Genomic DNA, 27,590 nt, shown 5'->3' on the forward strand with positions numbered 1-27,590 from the left:
GACAACACACAGCCAAGAAGGAGGCTCACATTTGGATGGGAAGGAACCATGCAATTGATGCCACCCACACGGTTCCTTCATGTGCGTGTTTCTGGGGGAGTACAGGAATGTGGGAAGAAACTACTGCAACTTCACACTGTTCCTGGGTGGATAATTTTTTGAGGGGAAATTTCTTGTCTGGACACTTCTAGCAGGGCTGGTGTCTGGTCCCAGGGCACCTGTGAAGGCCAACTCTCCAGTGAAGAGAGAGTTCTCCAGTGAAGAGTTCTCCTTCTCCAGTGAAGGCCCACTGTTGATCCCTAGAAGCAACTGTCCTTTCTGATCCTCCTCCATGCTGTTTCTGCTTATTCACCAGCCTTTCCCATGTAAGGAGAAGGAGCATCAGATGCTGGTCATCTCGCCCTCTACCACTGGGCAGTGGTGTTAAATATCCACAGAGCAGGGATAGTGCAGGGGCCTATTTTGGTCTGCAAATCCATTTGACCCCCAGCACCCATGCCCCCCTGAGCTGCTCCTGCTGAGCCCTTCCCGCACTCAAGCCCCTCCTGCACTCGGAGAGTGGCCTGCAACTTACCCAAGCCCATCCACCTCCACCATGATCGCCATGTTTATTAAAAACATGGAAATCGGAAGTCTGTGTCCATTGACTTATATGCAAAAAACACAGTGAATCTTGTGCATATGGGTGATTCACAACACTATTTGTGTATAAATCTATGTGTGCACATAGACTTATATGGAAACAGCACTGTGGATCACCCATATATGCAGGATTCATGGTGCAGGAGGGGCTCGAGCATGGTCCAGGGACCAGAGAGTGGGGGCAAGGGCTGGGCAAGACCTTGAAGAACCCGGATGGGGGGGCACTCATTCATCCCTACCCCAGAGGGAAATGGGAAACAAATGGGCAGCGTGATAGCAACAAATGTTAGATGGGCCCACTCAGGACTAAAGATCTTTTCTAGGAATCTCCCAAAATCTGGAGCCTACCCTGCCTTCTAATATGGTGGGTTTCTATGTAAGTAGAAATTGAGTTTTCCTATTCCAGTAAATATGTGTTTAAGGGTAATGTTAAAAACAAAGCCACAATAAGAAGGACAAGTCAATGTGAATGTATTTATCGGACAAAATACCTTTCATGAAACCTTCACACTTGGTAGCAATCTTATCAATTAGCAGAGAGCACTGATTAACTAAATCAATACAATTTGTGTTTAACTAATCAGATTCATGTTCTGATAAAGACACTTTTCTGATCTTGACTTTCTCAGAAGGCTATCCATTTTCTTAGAAGAAACTGGATGGAAGGTTGTTGTCACATACAACATTGGGTGGAAGTGAGTAAATAAAAATACCCTGAAACATTTGGCTTCCCTTAATTTCAGGGTTGTAAGAGAGTGATTTCAATCACTGGATTAATCAACTAAAGATTAGGGGTGTACAGATTCCCCACTGTCTGTTCTGGTGGGGAATCTGTGGGAGGGAGGCGATCCGTTCCTCCCCCCGGAATCCTCCAGAGCGGTTCTGCTCTGATTGGATTCCATGGGTGGGAACTGGCTTGGGGGTGCTTACCTTCCCTCCTGCAAGCCAGAGCCGTTCACCTCCTCCCTGTCCCTGCTGATTGCCATGTCTTTTTTTTGAAATGGCCATCAGGAGGATGTGCCCATAGACTTATAAGCAAATAGAGTCATGAATCTCGCGTATAGGTCTATGACTCCATAGGCATATATGCAAGATTCACGGGTCTATTTTGCATATAAGTCTATGGGCACATCCTCCCGATCACCTTTTTTTAAAAAAAGACCAATTGGCAGGGACAGGGAGGTAGAACGGCTCTGGCTGGCAAGAAGCAGCTGAGTGCCGTTCCTCCTCCAGTCCTTCTGGAGTGGAGGTAAATGGTTCCAATCCACTGCGGATTCCTGAGGCTGGATTCCAAAGAAACATTTGAATCTGCAGCGGATTTCTCTGACATCCCTACTGAAGATGTAGGAGATTCAGTGGCAGATCACATTTTTAACTGGTCCAAATTAACTTCTTTTTGTAGGAGAGTTTTGATTTTGGTGGTTTAGGGCACAATCCTGTGGGGATAGGCGGCTGCCTCCGAACTTGGAGGCGACCACCTATCCAATGCAGGGCAGGAGAATCATGGAGAGGATCATTCCCTTCGCACTTCTCCTGCCCTGCATTTGCGGCTAGACAGCTGATTTTGGCTGTCTAGCTGCGGGAAGGTGGAGCGTGGGAGGAGGCTGCTGGATGACACATAAGATGTGTTGTGCCGGCATTTCCACCTTCCCTGCCCTCGAATGCCCCCTGGAATGCCCTGTTTTGGCCACTCCATGTTTGAAGCGCAGAGCTCAGGGCTGTTCCGTGCTGCCTGTGAGGCAGCATGGAACGGGGGGAAGGTCAGTTCTCTGGGAATTGATCCCCTGGAAAACCAAACATCCTATGGCCATCTAGCTGCTGACTAGCAGCCATAGGATTGCTCCCTGTGGAAACAAAAAATAAAACTATTTCAGATGGCTTTCTTTCTAACCATTGTATTAACCGGCCCATTATCTTATGGCTGATACAATAACAATCATAGAATCATAGAATCATAGAATAGTAGGGTTGGAAGGGGCCTACAAGGCCATTGAGTCCAACCCCCTGCTCAATGCAGGAATCCAAGTCAGAGCATCCCTGACAAATGGCTGTCCAGCCTCATCTTGAAGGCCTCCAGTGTGGGAGAGCCCACCACCTCCCCAGGTAATTGGTTCCATTGTCATATTGCTCTTACAGTCAGGAAGTTTTTCCTGATGTTCAGCCGGAATCTGGCTTCCTGTACCTTGAGCCCATTATTCCGTGTCCTGCACTCTGGGATGATCAAGAAGAGATCCTGGCCTTCTTCTCTGTGACAACCTTTCAAGTACTTGAAGAGTGCTATCATATCTCCCCTCAGTCTTCTCTTCTCAAGGCTAAACATGCCCAGTTCTTTCAGTCTCTCTTCATAGGGCTTTATTTCCAGTCCCCTGATCATCTTTGTTGCCCTCCTCTGAACCCTCTCCAGTTTGTCTGCATCCTTCTTAAAGTGTAGTGCCCAGAACTGGACGCAGTACTCCAGATGAGGCCTAACCAGTGCTGAGTAGAGGGGAACTAGTACTTCCTGGGATTTGGAAGCTATGCTTCTATTGATGCAGCCCAAAAGAGCATTTGCCTTTTTTGCAGCCACATCACATGGTTGGCTCATATTCAGCTTGTGATCGACAACAATTCCAAGATCCTTCTCGCTTGTAGTGTGGTTGAGCCACGTATCCCCCATCTTGTAACTGTGCCTTTGGTTTCTTTTTCCTAGTTGCAGAACTTGGCATTTTTCCTTATTAAATGTCATTCTGTTGTTTTCTGCCCAGCGCTCCAATCTATCCAGATCACTTTGAATTTTGTTTCTGTCTTCCAAAGTATTAGCTATCCCGCCCAATTTTGTGTCATCTGCAAATTTGATCAGCATTCCCGGCACCTCCTCCTCCAAGTCATTAATAAAAATGTTGAAGAGCACTGGGCCCAGGACTGAGCCCTGCGGTACCCCACTCATTACCTCTCCCCAGTTTGAGAAAGTCCCATTGATAAGCACTCTTTGAGTCCAATTCTGTAGCCAACTGTGGATCCACCGGATCGTTGTTTCATCTAGCCCACTTTTAGCTAGTTTGCTCATCAGGAGATCATGGGGCACTTTGTTGAAAGCTTTGCTGAAGTCGAGGTGTATGATGTCTACAGCATTCCCACAGTCTACAAGGGAGGTGACTTGATCAAAAAATGAGATCAGATTTGTCTGGCAGGACTTGTTTTTGACAAATCCATGTTGGCTTCGAGGAATCATGGCATTGTTGTCAAGGTGCTTCCAGATTGATTCCTTTATCATCTGCTCCAGAATTTTCCCTGGGATTGATGTCAGACTGACTGGTCTGTAGTTCCCAGGTTCCTCCTTTTTTACTTTTTTTGAAGATAGGGACAACGTTAGCCCTCCTCCAGTCATCTGGCACTTCACCTGTCCTCCATGATTGCTCAAAGAGAATAGACAGCGGTTCTGAGAGTTCTTCTGCCAGTTTCTTTATTACTCTAGGATGCAGTTCATCTGGCTCTGGAGATTTGAACTCATTCAAAATAATTAGGTGTTCCTTGACCATATGCCTATCGATCTCAAGCTGCAATCCTGCCCCTTCAGCCTGTACTTTGCCTTTGCCAGGGGGGTCATAGACCCTCTTTTGGGAGAAGACTGAGCCAAAGTAGGAATTGAGCACCTCTGCCTTTTCTTTGTCATCTGTTATCATTTTGCCATCCTTATTTAATAGCTGAACCACCATTTCTTTCCTCTGCCTTTTACTATGCACGTAGCTGAAGAAATCCTTTTTGTTGTTTTTAGCATCCCTTGCTAACCTCAGCTCATTCTCAGCTTTAGCCTTCCTGACGCCGTCCCTGCAATTCTGTGCTATCTGCCTGTACTCTTCCTTTGTTACTTGGCCTTCTTTCCACTTCCTATATGTGTCTTTTTTTGTTTTCAGGTCATCCCTAAGCTTTTTGGGAAGCCACATTGGCTTCTTCTGTTGTCTTCCACCTTTTCTTCTGGTTGGAATTGTTTGTGATTGTGCCTTGAGAATTTCCTTTTTTAAAAGCTCCCACCCATCTTGGACTCCTTTTCTTGTTAGTGTCGCTTGCCATGGGACCTTACTGATCATTGTTCTGAGTTTATTAAAATCAGCTTTCCTAAAATCCAGGGTACGCGTTTGAGTACACTCGGCTTTTGCTTCCCTTAGAACCAAGAACTCAAGTACAACATGGTCGCTTTCCCCCAGAGTTCCTGTAACTGCTACTTTATCCACTAAGTCATCTCTGTTGGTTAGGATCAAGTCAAGGATAGCCGATCCTCTAGTTCGTTCCTCTACTTTCTGTAGGAGGAAGTTATCTGCCACACAAGTCAGGAATTTCCTGGAGGGGCTGTGTTTTGCAGAATGTGTCTCCCAACAAATATCGGGGAAATTGAAGTCCCCCATTACTACTACATCATGCTTCCTTAAAACATTGGCTATTTGCTTTTCAAAAGTTTCATCCTCGTCTTCTCCTTGGTTGGGTGGCCGGTAGTAGACTCCGACCACCAGGTTCCTTTTATTCTTTGCTCCATTTATTTCAACCCAGATGCTCTCGATGGGGCTACCAAACTCCTCCTCCTGTATTTCTGTGCAGAGATATGTATTTTTCACATACAGTGCAACCCCACCTCCGTTTCTGTTCCTCCTGTTCTTTTTGAACAAGTTATATCCTTCAATTGCTGTATTCCAGTCATGAGAGTCATCCCACCAAGTCTCAGTTATACCTTTGTTGTTGTTGTTGTTCAGTCGTTCAGTCGTGTCCGACTCCTCGTGACCCCATGGACCATAGCACGCCAGGCCTTCCTGTCCTGCGCTCTCTCCCGGAGCGTGTTCAAGTTCATATTCATTGCATCCGTGATGCTATCTAGCCATCTCATCCTCTGCCGTCCCCTTCTCCTTTTGCCTTCAGTCTTTCCCAGCATCAGGGTCTTTTCCAGGGAGTTTTCTCTTCGCATTAGGTGGCCAAAATATTGGAGCTTCAGCTTCATTATCTGTCCTTCCAATGAGCAGTCAGGGTTGATTTCCTTTAGGATGGACTGATTTGACCTCCTTGCAGTCCAGGGGACTCGTAAGAGTCTTCTCCAGCACCACAGTTCGAAAGCATCAATTCTTCGGCGCTCAGCCTTCCTTATAGTCCAGCTCTCACAGCCATACATTACTACTGGGAAAACCATAGCTTTGATTAGACGGACCTTTGTTGGCAAGGTGATGTCTCTGCTTCTTACTATGCTGTCTAGGTTGGCCATAGCTTTCCTCCCAAGGAGCAAGCATCTTTTAATTTCATGGCTACAGTCACCGTCTGCGGTGATCTTGGAGCCCAAGAAAGTAAAATCTGTCACTGCTTCCATTTCTTCCCCTTCTATATGCCAGGAAGTGATAGGGCCAGATGCCATGATCTTAGTCTTTTTAATGTTGAGTTTCCAACCAGCTTTTGCACTCTCCTCTTTCACCCTCAACAAGAGGCTCTTGAGATCCTCTTCGCTTTCTGCCATTAGGGTGGTATCGTCTGCATATCGGAGGTTGTTGATAATTCTCCCGGCAATCTTAATTCCGACCTCTGATTCATCCAACCCAGCGTTTCTCATGATGTACTCTGCATATAAGTTAAATAAGCAGGGTGACAATATGCAGCCTTGTCGTACTCCTTTCCCAATTTTGAACCAATCGGTTGTTCCATGTCTGGTTCTTACTGTTGCTTCTTGACCCTCGTACAGGTTTCTCAGGTGACAGGTAAGGTGGTCTGGTACTCCCATCACTTTAAGAATTTGCCACAGTTTGTTGTGATCCACACAATCAAAGGCTTTAGTGTAGTCAATGAAGCAGAAATAGACGTTTTTCTGGAATTCTCTTGCTTTCTCCATGATGCAGCGAATGTTGGCGATTTGATCTCTAGTTCCTCTGCCTCTTCGAAACCCAGCTTGTACTTCCGGTAGTTCTCGGTTCACATACTGCTGAAGCCTAGCTTGTAGGATTTTGAGCATCACCTTGCTGGCATGTGAAATGAGCGCAATTGTGCGGTAGTTTGAACACTCTTTGGCATTGCCCTTCTTTGGAATTGGAATGTAAACTGACCTTTTCCAGTCTTGTGGCCACTGTTCAGTGTTCCAGATTTGTTGGCATATTGAATGCAGCACTTTAACAGCATCATCTTTGAGGATTTTAAATAGCTCAGCTGGAATACTGTCATCTCCGCTAGCTTTGTTGTTACTAATGCTTCCTAAGGCCCACTTGACTTCACTCTCTAGGATGTCCGGCTCAAGTTCAGTGACCGCACTATCATGGCTATCAGGGACATTCAGATCTTTCCTGTATAGTTCTTCTGTGTATTCTTGCCACCTCTTCTTAATCTCATCTGCTTCTGTTAGGTCCCTGCCTTCTTTGTCCTTTATCATGCCCGTCTTTGCACAAAACTTTCCCTTGAGATCTCCAATTTTTTTGAAGAGATCTCTAGTCTTTCCCATTCTGTTGTTTTCCTTGATTTCTTTGCTTTGTTCATTTAAGAAGGCCTTCTTGTCTCTCCTTGCTATTCTCTGGAACTCTGCATTCAGTTGGTTATATCTTCCCCTTTCTCCTTTGCTTTTTGCTTCCCTTCTTTCGTGAGCTACTTGTAAAGCCTCATCAGACAGCCACTTGGCTTTCTTGCATTTCTTTTTCTTTGGGACGGATTTCGTTGCTGCCTGCTGAACAATGTTACGGACCTCCGTCCATAGTTCCTTAGGCACTCTGTCTATCAGGTCTAATCCCTGAAATCTATTCCTCACCTCCACTGTATATTCATCAGGGATATGATTTAGGTCATACCTGAAAGGTTTAGTGGTTTTCCCTATGTTCTTCAATTTAAGCCGAAATTTTGCAAGAAGCAGCTCATGATCTGAGCCACAGTCAGCTCCAGGTCTTGTTTTTACTGACTGTATGGAGCTTCTCCATCTTTGGCTGCAAAGGACATAATCAATCTGATTTCGATATTGACCATCTGGTGACGTCCATGTGTAGAGTCGCCTCTTGTGCTGTTGGAAAAGAGTGTTTGCTATGATCAGCATGTTCTCTTGGCAAAACTCTATTAGCTTTTGTCCTGCTTCATTTTGTACACCAAGGCCATGCCTGCCTGTTATCCCGGTGATTTCTTGACTTCCTACTTTAGCATTCCAATCCCCTATGATGAAGAGGACATCTTTTTTTGGTGTTAGTTCTAGAAGGTGTTGTAGGTCTTCATAGAACCGATCAACCTCAGCTTCTTCGGCCTCAGTGGTTGGGGCATAGACTTGAATTACTGTGATGTTGAATGGTTTGCCTTGGATTCGTACTGAGATCATTCTATCATTTTTAAGATTGTACCCCAGTACTGCTTTTCCCACCCTTTTGTTGACTATGAGTGCTACTCCATTTCTTCTAAGGGATTCTTGGCCACAATAGTAGATATGATGGTCACCTGAATTAAATTCGCCCATGCCTGTCCATTTTAGTTCGCTGATTCCCAAGATGTCGATGTTCAATCTTGTCATCTCATGTTTGACCACCTCCAGCTTACCTTGATTCATTGATCTGACATTCCAGGTTCCTAAACAATATTGTTCTTTACAGCATCGGATTTTCTTTTCACCGCCAGACACATCCACAGCTGAGTGTCCTTTCGGGTTTGGCCCAGCCGCTTCACTCTTTCTGGCGCTACTTGGAAATACCCTCTGCTCTTCCCCAGTAGCATATTGGACACCTTCCGACCTGAGGGGCTCATCTTCCGGCATCATCTCTTTTAGCCTTGTGATAGGTTCCATGGGGTTTTCTTGGCAAGAATACTGGAGTGGGTTGCCATTTCCTTCTCCAGTGGACCACATTTTGTCAGAACTCTCTGCCATGACCTGTCCATCTTGGGTGGCCCTGCACGGCATAGCTTATGGCTTCACTGAGTTACGCAAGCCCCTTCGCCACAACAAGGCAGTGATCCATGAAGGGGCAGTTATACCTATCAGGTCATAATTTCCCTCTTGTATTAAAAGTTCAAGTTTGTTCTGTTTGTTTTCCATACTCTGGGAAACAAACAGAACAATGTTCTGTTAATTTGTTAACACAATGTATGTGTTATTTGTTAGCATATACATTGAGGATTTGGTAACATGGAAATATATTTTGAACGAAAAATGCTTAAACCAATTAAAAGGAGATGATTAACCAACAGAATGATTCATAAATAGCCACCCTACATAATAATACTATTGGCAAATTATACTTTTCATCGCTGGTAGCATCAAGGCCCATCTAGTCCACAGCAGAAAAGTCACTGAAAGCTCTTACTGTTTGTTGTTGTTGTTGTTGGCATGGGTGAATAGAGCAGAATTGCACAAATTGGACTTCTGTATGCATCAGGCGCATGCATTTGTTTACAACTGTAAAAGAAAAAAAAGGCAAGAGATAAAGAGATAGTGTTTCAAGCTTCAGTGCTTTAGTTCAGGCTTTCCAAATTGGTGGCCATCACTTCATCCTGTGATAGTGATTTCCATAGTGTAACTATGCACTGTGTGATTAAGTCCTTTTATCTGTCCTGAATCTCCCACCAATCAGCTTCATGGGATGACCCTGTGTTCTAGTATTTTGAGAGAAGGAGAAAAAATATATCCCTAGCCACATTCTCTACACCATGCATAATTTTGTACACCTCTATCATGTCTCCCCTACTCTCCTTTTTTCCAAGCTAAACAATCCCAGCTGTTGTAACCTTCTCTCATAGGGGAGATGCCCCAGCCATTTCATCATTTTAGGTGCCCTTTTCTGCACTTTTTCCAGCTCTACAAAATCTTTTTTTAGGTGTGGTGGCAAGAACTCTACACAGTATTCCAAGTGTGGCTGCACCATAGATTTGTATAGGGGCCAGATGATATTGGCAGTTTTATTCTCAATTCCTTTTCTATTTATGCCTAAGATGGAGTTTGCCTTTTTTACAGCAGCCACACATTGGGTTGGCATCTTAACTGAGCTGTCCACCAAAACCCCAAGATCTCTTTCCTTGTCAGTCACTGCTAGCTCAGATCCCATCTGAATAATCTAATAGAGCTTCTTTCCACACAGAAGCTTCTGATCACTGGTTACTAGAGGAGAGATGAGGAGGAATGGAAAATAAGGAGGCAGATGCATCCCCACAAATTTAATGGCAAATGTGTGAATACAATGCTGTCACCGGCAGTAGAGGTGAACAGAAAGCTCATAATCTATACATTACTGCTTCTTATTTATGATATATATCAACATTCTGTCTATTCTTCAGACAAACTAGGAAGATGTAATTTTCTAGGGAAGGTGGAGAATTCCACCATGGACCCCAATGAGGCTGGATTCTAAAGAATCTGGCCCCCCAGAGTCCATGGCAGAATGGAACACTTACCTCCGCCTCTCTGCACAATCCTCTTCAGCCAGATCCTCTGGCTTCAGAGCACCAGCGATATGGCCACCATGCCGTATCACTGGCTGAGGGGTATTGACTGCGGACACAAAAGGCATCCAGGATGCCATTTGTGGCTGTAAAGGTCTTAGTTTAAGGTAAATGTGGCTGTAAATAAATGGATGCCATTTGCATCTGCAGTCAATACCCCTCAGCCAGCAATACAGCATGGCAGCTGTATCACTGGCTCTCCAGAGCCGGAGGATCCAGCTGCATCCTGGATGCTATTTTAGGCCCTGTTTTTTCACTTGATAGGCTACACAAATAGTTGCACTGCCTATTGCGTGAAAAAAAAGCAGGGACGCAAATGATGTCCAGGATGCCATTTGCAGCTGTAAAGGTCTTCGTTTAAGCTAAATGCAGCTATTTACGGCTGCATTTACCTTGAACTAAGACCTTTATTGCCACAAATGGCATCCTGGACACTATTTGCGTCTGCAGTCAATACCCCTCAGCCAGCGATACAGCAATGGCGGCTGTATTGCTGGCGCTTCGAAGCCAGCCTGCAGCTCCACAGAATCGCCTTGGAGCAGAGCTGGCTAAAGAGGATCCCAGAGGGAGGAATGGATAGCCTCCCCGCAAGGGCGGATTCCCAACTGGAATGACAGGTAGGGAATCCACCCATCCCTATAATTTTCTAGAGCTGGAGTTCATCACAACCTCAATTGGCATGTATGGGACTATAGTAGGGATGTACAGAAATTGTGTTTCTGCTCACAAAACATCAGTCCTAGGGATGTCAGAAAATTCCACCACGGATCTCGGTGAGGTTGAATGCCAGTGCATTTAGCCCCCCGAAATCCATGGCGGAACGAAGCCCCCCTCCCCCGACCTGACGAAAGGTGCGCGAAACGGAGCACTTACTTGCTGCCGTCCGCGGTGACTTGCAAATGGTGGCCTCGTCTGCGGCCGCCATTCACTTCCTCATTATAGCCATGATAGGCTATGTAAATAATTACGTAGCCTATCACGGCTAATGCAGGGAAGCCATTTGTGTCCCTGCAGAAGCCGTGATAAGCTACATAAGTATTTATGTAGCCTATCACAGCTTAACTAAGGGAACGGAAATGGCGGCGGCTACGGCTGCTGCCATTTGCGTACCCTTTTTTTGCCGTTTTAGCCTACATAAATATTTACGTAGGCTATTGCAGCAAAAAAAAAAAAAGGGGGAACACAAATGGCATAGTGGCCACCATTTGCATTCCTTTTTTTTTTTTTGCCATAATAGCCTACGTAAATATTTATGTAGGCTAAAACAGCAAAAAAAAAAAAAAAAGGGAATGCAAATTTGCGTCCACTTTTTTTTTTTTTTGCCGTGATAGGCTACATAAATATTTACATAGCCCATCACGGCAAAATACGGGGATGCAAATGGCGGTGGCTATGGCAGCCACCGTTTGCGTTCCTGCAGGCTGCCCAGTGGCTGGATGTCTGGCTGCAGGTGGCCCTGGCTGATGGCTCTGTGGAATCTCCACGGAGCAGACCGGCCGGACAGAATTTCGGGGGGAGGAACAGAGCACCTCCCCCCCCACAAATGTCACCCTTCAAAAAGATAAGTGACTTTCGTACATCCCTAATCAATCCTGTCCTGTTCGCAACACCAAATGTGAGCACGAGTATGAGAACATGTTTGCCAAAAAATGTTCACAAACTACTGCTTGTTTGATTTGCACAACTTCTTTCTTTTCTAAATCAGCTCTGCTTTAATCTATGGGACAAATTTGCACAACTTTGGAAATTTGCTCAGATTTGGCAGTTTTTGCACAAATTTGGTCGCTGTTCATTTTGCACAATTTTCCCATTTGCACAAAATGAGCAGTGATTGCAAAAGCGAATTGAACACAAAACATGGGTGAGCTGATGTTCAGAGAATCTTGATAAGCTCAAAATTGCTCACTCACCCATCCCTAGGCTATACTTGTGGTGTATCAGTCAGAGTGTCTGACTGGGAACAAAAAGATGTAGGCTCATATTGCCACCATGCCACAAAGCCACCAGTTTAGGGGTGTATGAAACCCCGCTTACCAGGCTCTGCCGGTTTCCCCTGGGGGGGAGGCGCTCTGTCCCTCCCCCCGGAATCCTTGCTGGCTGGCTCCGCTCCACAGGGATTCTGCAGAGCCGCTGGCTGGCTCCGCCAGCAGCCGGACTTCCGGCTGCTGGCTAGCAGGGACGCAAATGGCATCGGCCGTATCGGCTGCCATTTGCATCCTTGAATTCAGCCGTGATAGGCTACGTAAAGACTTATGTAGCCTATGATGTCTGGGTTAAAAAAAAACAAAAACAAAACGCGTACGCAAATGAGGAACACATTTGCGTTCCTTATTTTTGGCCGTCTTAGTCTATGTAAATATTTACGTAGACTAAGATGGCGAAAATAAGGGTGAACACAAATAGCGGCCATAGCCACTGCCATTTGCGTTCACTTTTTTTTTTTTTAAACCGAGATGTGATAGGCTAAGTAAGTCTTTATGTAGCCTATCACGAATGGGGAAAAAAAAAAAAACAGACTGCAAATGGTGGTGGCGGCGGCAGCCAGTCGGAAGACCAGCCGCCACCACTGCCGAAGCCGCCACTGGAGCCGCCGCTGTCTGGAACATCTGCCCCAGGTAAGTCTTGTCCCAGGGGGGATCCATGGGGTGGCGGGGGGTGGCAGGCCTTTCCTCCACGGAGTTCGGGGGGCCGAATGCACTGGCATTCGGCCTCACTGAGATCCGTGGTGGAATTCTCTGACATCCCTACACCAGATAACCCTTGGGCAGTCAGCACACCACAGTCTAATCTGCATCACAGGGTGGTTATGAGGATATTTTTAGGGATGTTGGAGAATTCCACCACGGATTCCAGGGAGGCCGAATTCCAATGCATTCGGCCCCCCGGAATCCATCGCGGAACTAAGCAACCGCCCCTGCGACCCCCCGAAATGGGCCTGGAATGGAGCCTACCTGTTTGCGGCCATCCGGTGCTCTGTGAATGGCTGCCGTGTCTGTGGCCACAATTTGCCTTCCCACAAATGGCTGTGATAGGCTACGTAAGTATTTACGTAGCCTATCACTGCTAACGCAGGGATGCCATTTGCGTCCCTACGGAGGCCATGATAGGCTATGTAAATATATATGTAGCCTATCATGGCAATAGGAAGGAACTTCAGGAACGCAAATGGCAGCCGCTATGCCATTTGCGTCCCTGCCTTCTGCTGTGATAGGCTACGTAAATATATACGTAGCCTAACACGACAAAAGACAGGGACGCAAATGGCAGCAGCTATGGCAGCCACCATTTGCGTCCCTGCGCAGCCCAGCAGCGGCCGGATGTCTGGCTGCGGGTGGCCCTGGCCGGCGGCTTCGCAGAGTTGCTGCAAAGCAGATCCGGCTGGGGGGGATTTCGGGGGGAGGGACGGAGCGCCTCCCTCCCCACCATGGATGTCCCTGGACGAAACCAGGTAAGTGTTTTGTACATCCCTAATATCTTTAAACTTCTTGGAGGAAGGATAGAATAAAACATAAGAAACAAATTACTCCCTCTAATAGCAAACTCAGGTGGTGTGTGCACTGCAAACAGGTTTGGAGACAAAACGGGGCCAATACGGGAGAGATCAGCAGGCTTGGAGGAACCATGAGGTTTGCAGAAGTTTTTTTGTTGGTTTGTTTTTTAAACCTAAGGGAGGCAATCCCCCAAAACACAGTCTAATGAGAACTGAGAATGTTCAGTAGCCACAGAACATGAAATTCAAGTCACAATAGGGGGGAAAAAACACACACAGAGAAGTTGGGGGCGTGGTGGAATGGAATATCCTGGAGGATGGCATTTCTTCTTTGGCTGGCTGGAATTCAGAACAGGAGCATTCCTTTTATGAGGTGAGGATGCATTGCAACATTTTTGCAGATGTCACTCATATTTTCTATTGAACAAAGGCAGACGGGTCAGATCTTTTCAGTGCCCTGTCAATATGAAGTGTTAGCAGATACCCCTATTAAATATTAGACAGTTCTGGGTGCAATGTTGTTTTATAATGCTGGTAAGTCTTTATTACAGAGAGAGAAAGAGATTTGACACACTGGAACAGTCAGCCACATATGGCTAGCAATTAAATAGCAGAATATGAACTTTTCATGTCAGTCTGTTGCTTGTCCATGGTGTGCAACTGTCCTTACATAAAAATAAAACTGTGTCCTCTACTGGCAAATTGGAAAACTCTGACCACAATTGAGAAAAGTCATGATCTGCTGCATGTTATGCAATAACAGCAGCTAAAAAAATGGCAAAATTGTCCAAAGCATCAATGGCTAATTCTGTGAAGTTTGTAGTCTGAAGTTATTGAACTGGTATTTCTTTAAATTGTTATTCAGTATTATGCAGTTATATGTTTGGATTTTGTATCATTTGCACCTGTTGATTGGTATAAAGTAAGAGGGTGCTTAGGTTGTAATTGCCTTTGGCTAAACAACAATAGAAACTGATTGTTATGTTAATACCTCACAGTATTTGATCATTGACGCTGTGGTATTTAGTATTCAACAGTATTGACAGTTCATTAAAAAAATGGTAGATCGCTGCAGCTTTCACTAGGGATGTACGAAAGTCACTTACCTTTTCGCAGCTTGGCTTTGCGATGGGGGGGAGGCGCTTCGCTTCTCCCCCCGAGGTTCAGGCGAGGGGGGGGAGGCGCCCCGCCTCGCCTGGCCGAAATTCAGGCCAGGGAGAAGTGCCCCGTCTCCCTGGCCACGAGACAAAAAGTAAAAAAAAAAAAAAAAGACCCCATGATAGGCTACGTGACGATTTACGTAGCCTATCACGGCTAGATTTCCAAAGTCAGCCGTGATAGGCTACGTAAATCGTCACGTAGCCTATCACGGGTGACTTTGGGGGGAAAAAAAAAGTGCTTACACAAATGGCGGCTCCCATGGGGACTGACATTTGCGTTCCTTATTTTGGCACGTCTAGTCTACGTAAAGATTTACGTAGACTACGGCGAAAATAGTTGCCCTTATTTTCGCCGTAGTCTACTTGCTTTGCCCTTATTTTCGCCGTAGTCTACGTAAATCGTTACGTAGACTAGACGTGCCAAAATAAGGAACGCAAATGGCGGCGCCCCATGGGCACCACCATTTGCGTATGCACTTTTTTTTTTCCTCCAAAGTCACCTGTCATAGGCTACGTAACGATTTACATAGCCTATCACGGCTGATTTTGGAAATCTAGCCGTGATAGGCTACGTAAATCGTTACGTAGCCTATCACAGGTGTGTGTTTTTTTTTTTACTTTAGTTTTTTTTTTTTTCAATGGCAGCGGCGGCAGCCGGTCGGGAGACCGGCCGCCACCCCCGCCCGCGATGAAACGCCGCCGAACCGCCGCCGGGACCCGCTGCCGAGAGGGATATTCGCCGAAGGTAAGTCCCGTCCTGGGGGGGCGGGGGGCCGGCGGAGAATTTCCCAACCAACTTCGGGGGGCCGAATGCGTCGGCGCTCGGCCTCCTGAAGATTCGGGGAGAAATTCTCTGCCATCCCTAGCTTTCACACTTTTAACCTTCAGAGAACATCGATTTGTCTTCAGTGGGAACTCTGGTGTATCTGCTATGAACGGAGACCCTACAGACTGCAGAAAATTCTGGGGTGTGCTCTAGAGAGCCCATTTGGTGCCTGCAGAGAATAGGGATGTCAGAGAATTCCGCCACGGATCTCGGTGAGGTTGAATGCCAGTGCATTCGGCCCCCTGAAATCTGTGGTGAAATGGCCTGCCACCCCCCACCCCCCCGCGGAATCCCCCTGGGACGAGACGTAGCTGGGGTGGATCTTCCGGGTGGCGGCAGCTCCGGCGGCGGCTCCGGCGGCTGCAGCAGCTGGTCTTCCGACCAGCTGCCACCGCTGCCATTTGCAGTCTGGAGGGTGGTTTTTTTTTTCCAGGGACATGATAGGCTACGTAAAGATTTATGTAGCCTATCATGGCTGGGTAAAAAAAAAAAACTGCGTACGCAAATGGCGGCAGCTCCGGCTGCCACCATTTGCGTTCCTTATTTTTGGCCGTCTTAGTCTACGTAAATATTTACGTAGACTATTATGGCGAAAACAAAGGGAAATGCAAATAGTGTAGTGGGCGCATTTTGCGTTCCTTTTTGATTCGCCGTTTTAGCCTACATAAATATTTACATAGGCTAAAACGGCGAATCAAAAAGGGACGCAAATAGCGCCCGCTACGCTATTTGCATTCCTCTTTGTTTTTGCCATAATAGTCTATGTAAATATTTATGTAGACTAAGACGGCCAAAAATAAGGAACGCAAATGGTGGTGGCCATAGCTGCCATTTCGTATGCGGGTTTTGTTTTGTTTTTTACCCAGAGCCCTCTGCGGCCAGAGATCTGGTTGCGGACGGCTCTGGCCTAGGCTGGGCCTGGCCTGCTGCTCCGCGGAGCCACTGTGGAGCACAGCCGGCCGTCAAGGATTCTGGGGGGGAGGAACGGATTGCCTCCCCCCCGTCGAGGATTCCGGGGAGAGGGACGGAACGCCTCCCCCCTACCATAAACATAATCCGCAGAAAGGTAAGTGGCTTTCGTACATCCTTAGCAGAGAAATGCTGGCCTCACTATTGATCACTGCAAACTGGCAGGGAGACCGAGAATGCCCCCACACCAAACATTCCCTGAGGTTGCACTTTAGAGGAAAATAGGCAGTGATGAGTAGGAAAACTTTTGGGGAACTTGAGTGTGTTACAACTAGGAATGTCAGAGAATTCCACCACGGACTGAAATGGGATTGAATTCTCTTCAGTCTGTGCCACGGAGTCCTCTGAGGAACGGCACCACCAGGTCCTGTGGAGCCAGCAGTCATGTGGCTTTTTTTTCATCATCCACACAGAGTTGCAAAATTTTTGTAAATAAAAATGCAGTGTAGTATGTTCTGATAATAAATACATACTTTAAAAAAAATGAATTGTGCTCACCGCCTTGTTTGTGGGTGTTCTTTTTAAATTGAAATCCTCCGTCTCTGTTTACTTTCAGCCAAAACACTTCCTCCTCCCGGGGCTTCCCAAAAGAAGGCTGTCCTAGGTGTGCCTGAGCAATGCACTCTTTGTTTAAAGCAACACTGTTTTAAGGAAAGAAATAAACCTTTTAAAACGACCATGCCGGTCCTGGAACCCTGCATGAGGTATTATTCTCCCTGCTAAGTTTTATATTTCCACATCCGGCATTGTTGTTGATGTTGTGAGGCTAAAATGGTAGAGGAGAACCAACTCTGTGCATGTCTACTCAGAAGTAAGTCTTACTGAGTTCAATGTGACTTACTCCTACACATGTCAGCACCTCACTTGCCCCCAGCTCAGCTTTGTATTTCCACATCCAGCTCATGATCAAACCTCCTGTTAATTATCTCAGAAGACCCTTGGGTGAATGGGTGGGGGGGTTTCCAGGGAAACAGCTGGATTGAGAGAGAATCTCCCCCACACATACACACACATAATGGAAGAATACAGTTCTTCATGTTCCCTGGTATATTTATTCCTCATTTTGTTCATTCCCTGAGCATGTGTAGGGTGTGCTTTTTATTCAAACAAAGAGAAGCTTGCTGATCTTTCCCTTCATGTTGCATTTGTACAAGTGTGACTGCTTCAGAAAGAACTTTCCATTATACTGTCTCTTTTTCATGAGTTTCATAACAGAAGTGTGGTGTAGTGGTTAGAGGCCAGCCCAAAGTCACCCAGTGAGATAACTAGAGGAGGTTCGATCATGAGCTGGATGTGGAAATACAAAGCTGAGCTGGGGGCAAGTGGAGTGTTGACATGTGTAGGAGTAAGTCGCATTGAACTCAGTAAGACTTACTTCTGAGTAGACATGTACAGAGTTGATTCTCCTCTCCATTTTAGTCTCACAACATCAACAACAATGCTGGATGTGGAAATATAAAGATTAGCGGGGAGAATAATACCTCGTGCAAGGCTCCAGGACTGGCATGGCCATTTTAAAAGATTTTTTCTTTTAAAACAGCGTTGCTTTAAACAAAGAGTGCATTGCTCAGGCAGATCATTGCAGATCTGTACCTCTGGAAAAGCAAGATTTAATACAATAGCCTTCCCAATAGCTTTCTACTCAGCACTGGTTAGGCCTCATCTTGAGTACTGTGTCCAGTTCTGGGTGCCACACTTTAAGAAGGACAACTCTTAAACTCTTAAGGTACAACTCTGTATATGTCTTTAATGAGCTTCCGCCATGCATTAAAAACATGGTTGTTCAGGCAGGCATTTGGGGTGGGTTAGGGGATTTTAGAAAATGTTTTTATTGTAGAATTTTATTGTTTTAAACTGTTTTATTATATGTTGTACATCGCCCAGAGTGGCTGGGTGACCAGCCAGATGGGTGATTAATAAATTTAATAAATAAATACATTTAATAAATAAAAGGATGCAGACAAACTGGAGAGGGTTCAGAGGAGGGCAATGAAGATGATCAGGGGACTAGAAACTAAGCCCTATGAGGAGAGACTGAAAGAACTGGGCATGTTTAGCCTTGAGAAGAGAAGACTGAGGGGAGATAGGATAGCGCTCTTCAAGTACTTGAAAGGTTGTCACAGAGAGGAAGGCCAGCATCTCTTCTTGATCATCCCAGAGTGCAGGACATGGTATAATGGGCTGAAGCTACAGAAAGCCAGATTCTGGCTGAACGTCAGGAAAAGCTTCCTGACTGTTAGAGCAATACAACAATGGAACCAATTCCCTAGGAAGGTGGTGGGCTCTCCCACACTGGAGGCATTCAAGATGAAGCTGGACAGCCACTTGTCAGGGATGCTTTGACTTGGGTTCCTGCACTGAGCAGGGGGTTGGACATGATGGTCTTATAGGCCCCTTCCAACCCTACTATTCTCTGATTCTCTGATTCTCTGAGTGTTGATTCTTATGTAGCCAAGACAGTGCCATGCAAACACAAGAGGGAATTGTCAACAGGCCCAGGGCAACCCCAAGGTTTGAAGAAGTACAAAGAAATCTTTGGAGGGGGGGGGAACATGGGGGAACCCCCAAAGCAGCCTAATGAAGACAGAACATGCTCTGTGGACCTCAAATTGTTTGGGGGGAGGGCAGAAGATTGAGAACAGAGGGAATAGAATTGATACATTAAAAGGGTGGCAGAGAAGCTTTCAAACTGAGCCCTGGGGGTAAGCCAGCAGGAGCTGGGAAGCATCCAGTTTGGTTTGAATCATCCATAGGGGATGAAGGTGAAAATGTTTCTGATTGCCTGAATGAGGATGGAGAGGAAATAGTCCACAAGCAAATGGTGAAAGAAAATAACCACTGAAAGAGGCCTAAGACTGATAGAAGAAGACTCACATGCCAGAGACATCTGGGGAGGGATGCTAGGCATGGGCACTTGTGCTAATGATAGAAGCTTCCAACCCCAAGATGGGTGAGTTGGAGTGCCTGGCTTAAAAAAAGAACTCAAATGAAGTGGGCTTAGTAGAAACATGCTGGAATGGAGAGAACCAGTGGCCTACAGTCATCACTATTGTGGAGATAACGTCATTCTGTATGTAAAAGAGGCATAGTGTCAAGCATACTAGGAAACATAAAAGGGCTGAGTCCTCCACATAAGTGCTATGGATGACAATAACAGGTTCCAAAAGCAATTTAGTATTGGGGACATGCTATTGCTCCTGGACCAGAATGCTCAGGGTGATCTTGAGATGAAAAATGAAATCAGGGATAGGGATGGATGGACCACCCTTCAATGCTGGTGGAAAAGAACTGTCTCTTTGCCACCCTCACCGCCACAGAGTAGGCTCGATAGTGGGCTCTTACCTATGTTCGGTCAGACTCAGCACGAGTTTTCCTCCACCAGCATTCTAGCCGTCTCCCCTCTTGCTTTTGATAGAAAACATGCAATTGTGTTTAGTACATAACCACAGTTGATAAGTAGCAAGCATAACAGCACTTGGCATGTAACAAGATTTGTGTCTGACAGTTGGCAGCCTATGAGATTTCATATCTGAAGCCTGTCAAGCTCAAAACAATCAAACATTTCCAAAAAAACACCCCCAAAACCATCTAAATCATTTCACAAACAGATCAGAGTTATTGTTTAAGCAAATAGGTCATTACACAGATATTTAACATAAATGCCCTAAACCCGGGGCCAGCTTGTCTGGCAAGAGGGGTGGGCTGTTGAGGGTGGGTGGGAAGATAAGACGTGGCAGGGTGCCATTGGACACCCCCCAGTGGCAGCATCAGGGAGGGGCTGGCAAAACCCCTTTTAAGCTCTGCGCCCCTCCCGACCGAGCTCTCTCGCGGCTCCCTCCTACTCCTTTCTAAGCAGAGAAAGTCGTCACTAGGGATATCAGAGAATTCTGCCATGGATCTTGGTGAGGCCGAATGCCAGTGCATTCGGCCCCCTGAAATCTGTGGCGGAACGGCCTGCCCCCTGCCCCCCCCGTGGATCCCCCCAGGATGACACTTACCTGGGGCAGATCTTCCAGGCGGCGGCAGCGGCTGCAGTGGTGGCGGCTGCGGTGGCTGGTCTTCCAACCGGCCGCTGCCGCCATTTGTCTTGTAATTTGTCTTGTAACCCCCCCCCAAAAAAAACCTGACGTGATAGGCTATGTAAAGATTTACATAGCCTATCATGGCTGGGTTAAAAAAACAAAACAAAAAAGGACGTGATAGTCTACCTAAAGATTTACGTAGCCTATCATGGCTAGGTAAAAAACAAAACAAAAAAACCCGCGTACGCAAATGGCGGCGGCTACGGCCACCGCCATTTGTGTTCCTTATTTTTGGCCGTCTGAATCTATGTAAATATTTATGTAGACTATGATGGCGAAAATAAAGGGGAAGGCAAATAGCATAGCGGGCACTGTTTGAGTCCCTTTTTGATTCGCCGTTTTAGCCTATGTAAAGATTTACATAGGTTAAAACGGTGAATCAAAAAGGGATGTAAATAGCGCCTGCTACGCTATTTGCGTTCCCCTTTATTTTCGCCATCATAGTCTACGTAAATATTTACGTAGATTCAGACAGCCAAAAAGAAGGAACACAAATGGTGGCGGCTGTAGCCGCTGCCATTTGCGTACCCGTTTCCCTCCCCCCCAGAGCCCACCGTGGCCGGAAATCTGGCTGCGGATGGCTCTGGGCTGGGCTGGGCTGGGCCTGGCCAGCTGCTCTGCGGAGCTGCCGTGGAGCACAGCTAGCCATCTAGGATTCTGGGGGGGGGGAGGGATGGAATGCCTCCCCCCCGCACCATCAACATAATCCGCGGAAGGTAAGTGACTTTCGTACATCCCTAGTCGTCGCTCATGCATCGGGGGCAGCAGCTAAGGATGTACGAAAATCACTTACCTTTCATGGATTATGCTGATGGTGGGGGGGGGGAAGCACTCCGTCCCTCCCCCCAGAATCCTGGATGGGGGAGGAGGCACTCCGTTCCTCCCCCCTGGAATCCTGGTTGGCCGGCTGTGTTCCGCAGTGATTCTGTGGAGCCACCGGCCGGCTCCACCAGCAGCCGGACATCCAGCCACTGGCTAGCAGGGACGCAAATGGCGGCGGCCGTAGCCGCTGCCGTTTGCGTCCCTGCAGTCAGCCATGATAGGCTACATAAATGTTTACGTAGCCTATCATGGCTGACTTAAAAAAAACAAAACAATGCACGTACGCAAATGGCGGCGGTCATGGCCGCTGCCATTTGCGTTCCTTATTTTGGCACGTCTTAGTCTACGTAAACATTTACGTAGACTAAAACGGTGAAAATAAGGGGAACGCAAATAGTGTAGCGTCTACGCAAATAGCGTAGCGTAGCGTTCCCCTTATTTTCGCCGTCTTAGTCTACGTAAATGTTTACGTAGACTAAGACATGCCAAAATAAGGAACGCAAATGGCGGCGGCCATGGCCGCCACCATTTTTATACGCGCGGGTTTTTTTGTTTTTGTTTTAAGTCAGCTGTGATAGGCTACATAAATAAATAAAAACGTGATAGGCTTCGTAAAGATTTACGTAGCCTATCACGGCTAGGTTTTTTAAAAAAACCATGATAGGCTACATAAATGTTTATGTAGCCTATCATGGTTTTTTTAAAAAACCTAGCCGTGATAGGCTACGTAAATCTTTACGAAGCCTATCACGTTTTTTTTTTTTAACTGGAAATGGCAGCGGCAGCCGGTTGGAAGACCAGCGCCGGCGCTGCCGGTGCCAAACCACCGCCGGAGCCGCTGCCGGAGCTGCTGTCGCCAGGAAGATCCGCCCAAGGTAAGTCCCATCCCGGGGGTGGCGGGGGGGTGGCGGGCCATTCCGCCAATGATTTCGGGGGGCCGAATGCGCTGGCATTCGGCCTCCCCGAGATCCATGGCGGAACTTTCGTACATCCCTAGCAGCAGTGCTTGCCTCAGACAGCGCCCACGTCCTGCATCCCTTTTCGCTCCTCCGCACCGCTGTTTGCTCTCATAGCATGGCAAACATGGCAACCAGCTCCGTCTGGTTCCCCTCATCAATGGTGGCTGGCACTTCCAGCAGCCTCTGAGGGCTGTGGCGATTGTGCCAAGCGGCGTGCATGTCCGTGCCCTCCCATTGTGTCTCCACTTGCTATTGGGCTGTGGCTGACACAGCGGCTGGCTCCTCGCCCTCGGGCCGTGGTGCACATGGTGGCTGGCTCCGGTTCGCCCCTGATGTCGCCAACAGCAGGTGATCACCATGTTCGGTGAGCCATGTGCCACACACGCTGCTGCCTGCACCACGGCGACTGCTGGGCTGGCCGTGATCAGTGTGTCCAGCTGCAGGTATAGCTCAGTTAGTAAGAGGCACCTGCTGATGGGTCCTCAGGCTGGACATTCATGTCCTGCGTGGTGCTTCCCGTGCCTCCATTTATGGGCCTTCGCCTCACTTGGGCTGGCTTCTCCTGGGCCTTCAGACCACAGGTTTGGAGTTTGTGGGGGAGGGCAATTGCCAGCCGGCATCCATTAAAGGGCTTGCGGGCCTCCAAGGCCTTTGCCTCTGGTCTGGGAGCCTCCAGGGTAGCCAGGGATGTCGGAGAATTTTCTCCACGAATCTCCAGGAGGCCGAATGCCAACGCATTCGGCCCCCCAAAATTGGTGGAGAAATGGTCCACCCCCCTTGGGATGGGACTTACCTTGTGCAAATGTCCCTGGCGGCGGCGGCTCCCAGTGGCGGTTTGGCGGCAGTGGCTGCGGCAGCCGGTCTTCCAACTGGGTGCCGCCGACACCATTTCCAAGTAAAACAGCAACAACAACAACAAATGTGATAGGTAAGTAAAGATTTACGTAGCCTATCACGGCTAGATTTTCAAAAAACACTGTGATAGGCTACGTAAATGTTTACGTAGCCTATCACGGCTGACTTCGGGGAAAAAAAAGTGCATACGCAAATGGCGGTGCCCATGGGCGCCGCCATTTGCGTTCCTTATTTGGGCATGTGTAGTCTATATAAACATTTATGTAGACTACGGTGAAAATAAGGGCAATGCTATTTGCATTGCCCTTATTTTCGCCGTAGCCTACGTAAATGTTTTTACGTTACATAAACGTACATGCTTTTTTTTTTTTTTTTCCAAAGTCAGCCGTGATAGGCTATGTAAACATTTACGTAGCCTATCACGGCTGACTGCAGGGATGCAAACAGCGGCAGCTACGGCCGCCGCCATTTGCGTCCCTGCTAGCCAGAGGCTGCATGTCCGGCTGCTGGCGGAGCTGGCCGGCGGCTCTGCAGAATCCCTGCAGAGCGGAGCCGGCCAGCCAGGATTCTGGGGGGGAGGCACAGAGCGCCTCCCCTCTGGCAAGGATTCCGGGGGGAGGGACGGAATGCCTCTCCCCCACCATCAACATAATCCGTGAACAGGTAAGTGACTTTCGTACATCCCTAGCGACGGAACGTTATAGAGAAATGGCTTGGTGGCTATGTGAACATGGTGATGGGTTCATCACCCACCAGGAAATTCTTTGGACAAGGAGGGAGCTCTACAGACAAGACAGTGTCTACCTATCTGATGCAGGGAATGACATATTTCTATCTGATCTGCAAAGGGGCCTGCAGGAAATCCTTCAACACAAGTGGGGGGAGTTTTACAAGCAATAGGCTTTTTACTCCTGGTGGCGACTAGGACAGGCCAAAGCAGAAAAAGATCAGGGATGGTGTGCATGCAGAGGCACCTTATGGTGACAGGTGATGCCTGAGGCCCCTTGAATGGGTTGTGCGGCTCGGCAGGGGGAAAAGGGTTGCCTGGGAGACCAACCCTCCTCACTCACCCAGGTCTTTGGGTAGCACTGGGAGGGGGTGTCAGGGGAAAGTCTACCTCCCCCAGAAGGGGCAGTCCAGAAGGGTGGCAAGATCGATGCCACCCCTCAGGCTGGGTATGTTTTTGCCCAAAAAGTGCCATCTAGTCGCTGGCACAGTCAGGTGCCCATCCTAGGTACCCCTTTGCAGGTATTTTCAATATATGTGGGCCCAATTTTCAATCCAAGCCTTGTTGTCTCACTCTTCTTTAACCCATCTCCACTCACAAAAGAATACACAGTAAACTTGAACAAAATCCACTACAGGTCACTGTGACATAGGTAAACATAACAAAATTATCCAGGATATGTTTTTAAATAACTAAATACTTTCAACAAGGAAGACATGGTTACCAAAGTCATTAAAAAATGAACTAATTTACAGTCCATTACATTTGTTTTCACACAAAATCAATCTCATTTCATGTGCTGTCCCTCTGCTGTAGGGATGTACGAATCCCTTACCTGGTTCCGGTCCGGGGCTTCGGTGGTGGTGGGGAGACAATCCGTCCATCCCCCCGGAATCCTCCCCAGCTAGCTGCGCTCCACGGCATCACTGTGGAGCTGCCAGCCGGGGCTGTCCACAGCTGGACTTCCGGCCGCTGCCGGGCTGCTGCGGCTGCAAATGGTGGCCGTCGTAGCGGCCACCATTTGCCTCCTTGCATTAAGCCATGATAGGCTACATAAATAATTACATAGTCTATCATGGCAAAAGGCAGGGACGCAAATGGCGGCCACTACACCATTTGCGTCCCTGCCTTTTGCTGTGATAGGCTACGTAAATACTTAGGTAGCCTATTACAGCAAAGAGCAGGGGCGCAAATGGCATAGCAGCCACCATTTGCACCCCTGCTTTTTGTTGTGATAGGCTATGTAAGTATTTAAGTAACCTATCACAGTCGAATGCAGGCATGCAAATGGCGGCCACTACGATGGCTGCCATTTGCGGCCACAGCAGCCCAGCAGCGGCCAGAAGACGAGCCTGAGCCGCCGCCTCTGCAGCAGCCACATCCGCCTCCAGGTAGGTCCGTTCTGGGGGGGGGGATTTCGGGGGGTGGCGGGGAGGGGAGGCCATTCCTCACTGGAGTCTGTGGCAGAATTCTCCAGCATCCCTACTGTGCTGCGAATTTGACAACCTAGGAGATAAGCTAGTTGTCCAAGTCACACAGAAGAAATGTCATACTTGATTGGTCATCTTAATTTGGAATATGTGTCAGAAATCCAGGTAGGAACTTCTTTCTTTTTTCATCATATATTTAGCACCCTGGGCTTTTCAGATACTGCACACCATATGTACTAAAATATAAGGCTACAGACCTCCTTTTGCATTCCCGTCAAGACACTGTGATGGCATAGGCTGTCACCTTGGTGCCAAGAAGGCCCTACGAGGAAAATATCATGAAACATGCAGATAGCTCTTGAGAGATGGTGGAGGGAGGGGCGGGGGTTAATTTGTTATTACTTTGGTGACTGTATCTTCCTTGTTCGAAGCATTTATTTTTTAAAAAAAGAAATCCTGGACAATTGTGTGATGCAGTATGCCTCTGTATAGCAGTTGCTTGCAAACATGAATAAGAGTGTTCCATTGCACTCATGACTTACTTGTGAGCTTTCCCCACGCAGCTGGCTGTCCACTATGTGAGCATAATGCTGGACTAGACAGACCTGTGGTCTGATTCAGGAGGTCTCTTCTTATGTTAGCATGAGTGATTCTGCAAAAAGGGGAAAATAGGAGCTCTTGGACTCTGACTCATCCACCAGGGCCCTCTCCATAAAACAGGGGTGGGGAACTTCTTTCATCCAGAGGGCTGAATGCAGTTTTGGAGAAGCTCCACATTCCAGTGGTGGCAGAGAGGGTGCCATATTATTTATTTTATTTATGTTAGTTTTAATCTGCCCAATAACCCATGTGATGTAGTGGTTAGAGTGTTGGACTGGGACTCGGGAGATCTGAGTTCTAGTCCCCACTCAGCCATGAAGGTCACTGAGTGACTTTGGGCCCATCACTGCCCCTTGGCCTAACCTACCTCAAAGGGTTGTTGTCGGGATAATACAGAGAGGAAGAGGATCATGTAAGCTGCCTTTGGTTTCTTGCAAGAGGACATATATGTAATAATACATAATAATAATTAGAAACAACAACAACAGTGTTCTCTGGGCAGATTACAAACAGTATAAGATTAATAAAGCCATTACATACATGCCCCAAATTTGATTGGGGCTCTAAGATTCTAGACCTGAGCTGGGTCTATGCCAGATTTGTTTTATTTTTACATTGAAACATCCAGTTGTTTTGATTGTCTTTTCTTCTTTTCTTTGTTAACCTATTTTCCTCTTGTGTGATGTAATCCATCATTGGAGGGATGTGCAGATTCTGCCGCTTTTTTCTCCCATTTCAAGCATTTGTTTTCTTTTTCATTTCTTATTATCTCATTCACTGTGCTTCCCTTTCATTGCTGTCTCATTCATTTTTCATGTCTACATTGATTATAATGGAGACCCAACCGGTCAAAGGTTTGGACAAAGGGTCCCCATTTTATAAGCCATTTTAAAAAGGAGTGTGTCAGGGTTCCCCTTATGACCTGGACTCTCTAAGCAACTCCTTAGGGATCTCTGCCTCCTTCAGAGACTGACCTTCCTTCTTTTACCTTCCCCTTTCCAATAATGTGGGGTTTAGGCTGTAGTGGAGTAGGAACATAGGAACATCAGAACCTGCCTTATACTGAGTCAGACCATTGGCCCATCTAGCCCAGTGTTGTCGACACTGACTGGCAGAGGCTCTCCAGGGTTTCAGGCAGGATTCTTTCCTCACCCTACCTGGAGAAGCTGGGGATTGAACCTGCATGCAAACCTGTTACACTGAGCTATGGCCTCTCCCCTCCAGTGATTGACACTCCAGACACAGGGTTTAACCACAACAGTTCACTGGTAAATTAAAGCAAACAAATCACAACTAAAGGTATTTGCACAATAGAGTTGAGTGATACAGAAGGTAGTACGAGAAAATAAAAGTTGCAAAACACAAGTTCCTTTACCCTAGCTCTATTTAGTCTTCTCCAAGCTGCTTCTTCCTGCTCCCTCTTCAGGCTCTGATCTCCCCAACTCTGCTCTTACGGGCTCTCTCACTCTCTTTATATACCCTCCTCCTTAAAACCAAAAGTACCATTTTAACCCTGAAGAAATGAAACTTAACTGGAGATATGAAACTGAAATTTCACCAGGGGAATGAAACTACTCTCTCAGGGATGCCCCTTCCCACAACAACAACAACAAACTCCAGGCCTCCGGG

This window comes from Heloderma suspectum, chromosome 3, assembly GCF_057233095.1.
Source record: "Heloderma suspectum isolate Gila_16-S chromosome 3, 16-S_ref, whole genome shotgun sequence".
NCBI lineage: Eukaryota > Metazoa > Chordata > Lepidosauria > Squamata > Helodermatidae > Heloderma > Heloderma suspectum.